Below are 4,440 nucleotides of genomic sequence, written 5' to 3' on the forward strand. Positions count from 1 at the left end.
GTAACAGTAAATCCCATGGCCATACACCTATTCAATGGGAGGACACCCAGGTAAGTGCTGTCACTGTGGTATTCACTCCCTCAGTCACCATCAGTTCACATTCTGTCCCTTGGAGAGAAAGCATCTTGCCAGGGTAAATATGATTGATTCTAGTCTTTAATGGCTTGTGTTTATATACAAACAAACACCAACATCTTCAGTTGGTCTTCAGCCAAGGACACAGTCATTTCTTTCAACACTGGGGGACAAACTGGCTGTGGTAGATGGTCTTTAAGGATAACCATAATACTCCATCTTATTTTATGGACTGACATTAGACGCTATCCCCTGGGTATGACACAACTCCACATAAGTTAAAATGCCATGATTTAAAAAGTACCCTAATATTGTCAGCACAATTTAATCTCCAGTTTACTTCCTCCCTCACACTAAGCAGTGTGCTTCTGTGACAATCTCCTTATGCTAGCATTTCAGGATGTATCTCTGGCCAAGAAAATCTCATCATGAAAAGATTAGCAGGTCACAAAATCTAGACAAAAAGCTACCAGAGTTGGTCAGTCTCAGTATGATTCAAAATAAGATTTTCAATTAGCAAATAGTGCGACTGGAACTGAGTCACTTAGTTTTGTCACACTGGGTGCTCACGAGGATCTTCTGCAGCCTCCTTCACACTGACAGCTACATTGTATTGACAATACCTCCTAAACGCTTAGCCTTAACCATAGCACCACCACAGCTCAGGCTTTACTTGTAAAAGCACCATTCTAATGGAAACATCCCTGCCCTCAACTAAGCTGGGGCTGCGAATTTTACCACTAGCTAGAGTTGCCATGTCATAGAGTTTAAGTTAATTTGATAGGTATCGATTTCCTTGACTACATCTTTGAAATTGGCTTCAGCTCCTTCTGGCCATGTAAGATTTCTACCTGGGCTGTAGATGAGGGTAGAAAATCCTGCAGAGAAGACCTTCAATAACCACGTTTGGAAAACCTGGCTGAGAGACATTGGCACTGTCTGGTGGGACAGTTTGCTTGACTCTTCAGTTTCTACCTCATCCAAAGATCCACATCTGTCTGCCTTTGATAGAGAGGGCAGGTCTTGCACATTTAGGAAATCAAGGAACAGTTTGGGAAGTTCTTCACTTTCTAAAATGACAGCAGGTAAATACATTTCCAAACCTTTTCATTGTTCAAGACTTTTGGGTCCAGCTCCTAACATGTTTAGACAGAATTTCTGGAGTTTTAAGATAGTTCATAAGCTTTTTGTGCAAGACATAAAATTTGCTTTAACTTTCTCAACAAAATACATTTTTTCCATTCATTAGCACATTCATCTTAAACACCACGTTTCCTTGCTTCACGTCACTCTCCTTGTAGTGAAAGGATGGGATGTAGCCACCATGGCCAGCCTGCCTTTACTTTCTTCTGGTAATTTTATAATTTCATTTTTTTTAGTTCAAGCCTTTAACTTATTTGGTATTTAATTTGATATGAAGAAGAGAATGTAACCTTTTAACTTTTTTATTCCCAAATGGTTTATTGGTTCCCAAACACCACTCATTAATTAAGCCACATTTCCCCCCTCTGGTGTTAAACATCGGAAGTTTGTCTGAAGTGTAAGCCTTGACCTTTGGGCTACATTTGAGGAAATCTTGAGTTGAAAATCAGAAGATGCAATTTCCTCCCTGAAACCTATGAGACAATGAATCTGTCACTTCCCTTCTTTTTACTTTATTTCTATGAACTTGCTCTTTCTAAACTCTCCAAGGCCACGGGTTCAGTTCTGCAGGAATTCCCGGGGCCAGCAGACAAAGCAGAACTAACTCATATGGGGAAATCTGGGAAATGCATATCTACTCAGTTAAGCCTACCTTAGATGATGACTTAAACTGTCTGGAGCCTAAATCATCATTTCCCTCCCCAAACCATTTCCTCCTGCAGACTTCTCTATTTCTGTTGTCCAGACTCAAGATCTTGATGTCATCCTACCATCCTCTCTCTGCTGTCCTGCACAGCTAGGATCCAGAGTGCCAGTTTCTTCCTCCCTGTGCACCTCTCACATGCAGTCTCTCACCATGTGGTTGTATTGAATACCATCGTCTCTCTCAGCCCAGGCTCTCCTCACAAAGGTTCACTTGGAGGAACAGTGATCTCCCAGCTCCACTCACTGCCTGTGCTAACCTGCTGAGCCCATCGCTGTCAGAACCTTGCACACCACAGCTCTGCGCAGACGCGCCAGGGCTTGCTCATTGCTCACTAATGGGCAGACAGGGCCCACTGTCGTTTGGCCCGCCCTACCTGCCTCCAACCTTTTCTCCTCACTCTGGCAGAGCTGATCGTCTGTCTCTGAAATATTGTGTCATTTCTCTCTTCCTTTATCTCTAATTTGAACTAGGGTTAGGGATATTTTATTCAAGTATTGAGTAAAGAATTATGACATCTGATCTTAATATTTTTAATTTTACATTACCCTGCACATTCCTGCCCATGTACTGACTTTTCTCAGTGAGTCAGTAGCCCTCACAAAAGCAAAATTCCCAGGTCCAAGGTCAGGCTTTGCTTTTTCCAAGCTTTTGTTTAAAAAAAAACATAAATGCCTGCAAGTTGTACCCTATTAGACCCTAAAATTTTTGCATTAAAGACTTTACTACACCACTTTTCTCTACATCAGGAAAGACCTGGCCACAGAACAAGACACTGGTGACTGAAAAAAAAGTGCAGGATGAGGAGAGAGGAGTCAAAAGGAGCAGCAAGTGGGTGGCCCATGGGCTGTATCTCCATGTGGGTGGGCCAGGGCCTCAGCCCCCTTCATGCCCAGGACACCACACTCCACATTCCCCTCCCTCAGGCTTCTGCTTCCCCATCGCCCTAACCTCCTCCTCCTGTGTGCTCCTCTCTGACTGGGGGTGCCTCACCTCTCACACTACCCCCGGACTGCTGCTTAGGATTCCACATCTCGAACTCTGAGTTGTAAACCCGTGCATGCGACTCCCACCGCATTTGCCTCACAGGCTCCTCACACTGACTTCATTTTCTCCATGTCTGCACCTTTTCTCAGAATACGGAGCTTTGGTATTCCTCACTGCTCTTTCCAGAGCAGATGTAACTCAAACACATAAACCACCTATGTGGGTACTTTCCTTTGAGCCATCTATGGCCCTCACACCTCATGTCTGACCAAGTCACATCTGCTGATTCCACCTTCTGATAACTCAGATACACCTGCTTCTTTCCACCTCCACTGCTGCCACCAAGCCTACCGTCCTCAGCTCAGGAAGATTCAGCAGCCGGGTCCTCTCATTCATTTTCTCCCCTTTATTAATCCACACAGAGCCTTTAAAATAAAAAAATTTGATTTGACCACTCTTCTGCTTAAAACATCTCAAAACTGTCTTCAGGACAAATCCAATGTCCTTCACAGATTTACAATGTTGCCTGAGACTTGGCCCTGCGTAACTCCTCAGCCTCATCTTATGCCACTTTGCCCCTCACTCAGCTTCTGCCACATTGGCCGTTTCCCAGTTTCTCTGCTTAGGCACACGCTGTTTCCGTGGCCTGAGGCATGAATCTCTTTCCCTTCATCTGGCTAAACCCTGTCCTTCCTGCCCCTTATGCTGCTCTCCAGACTAGATTAAGTTCCCCCAATCTCTCTCTGTGTATCTCCATAGCATCCCACACCACCTCCTTCTTAACAAATACCACAATCGTGATCATATGTGCAAGACATTGGTGGCTCCCCTGTGAGCAGAAATGCTATGCTGGATTGGGAACTATGTTCATCTTCATTACCACTTAATCCTTGGCTCCAAACATGTTCCTAGATCAAAGATCCCCATCTTCTGGAATGAATGAATGAATGAATGAATGAACTGAAAACCCAATATTCCAGTCTGCTGTACCAACTATAGACAATCTCACGTTCTACTTAGAATTCCTTTGACTGCAACCTGATTCTTGGCTAGACACAACTGACATTCCCTGCTGTGAGTCTGTGTTTTCCATTTCTCATCAAGGAAGGGCCTGGGCTAGTAAAGAAAGGTCTGAATTCTGTGAACAAAGGAGGGGGAATAAGTTCCAATGGGGGAACGGTCCGAGCAAGGGGTGGAGTGGGAGGATGTTAGACATCTAGAGAAAAGGGAAAGGAGACTGACTCTAAACTGAACACACTCACCAAAAAGTCTCATTAATCCTCCCAGAACCTATAAAATGAGAATTACTAGTCCAGTTTTACAAATGAGGCAACCAGAGCTCTAAAGGTTAAGTAATTTGCCTATGGTCCCCACAGAGTAGGAAACAGAAGCATGGGATGTTATGTCTTCATTCACCTTCTGTCCTCACATGGAATATTTATCTCCACTGTCCTAATCTAAAACACAGCTTCCATGCTCCTTAATTCCTGGTGTCAGCTTCAGTCACTCCCTTCCCACCTGTGCTTCTCTCT

At 44.0% G+C, this 4,440-nt stretch overlaps 1 pseudogene; it reads right to left on the reverse strand.

The window, feature by feature from the left end:
• Positions 1-922: 922 nt before the first annotated feature.
• Positions 923-2,954, reverse strand: LOC150006437 (sorting nexin-24 pseudogene; annotated as a pseudogene).
• Between the last annotated feature and the right edge of the window lie 1,486 nt (positions 2,955-4,440).

Source organism: Furipterus horrens, unplaced genomic scaffold (genome assembly GCF_987537825.1).
Source record: "Furipterus horrens unplaced genomic scaffold, mFurHor1.1.pri manual_scaffold_6, whole genome shotgun sequence".
NCBI lineage: Eukaryota > Metazoa > Chordata > Mammalia > Chiroptera > Furipteridae > Furipterus > Furipterus horrens.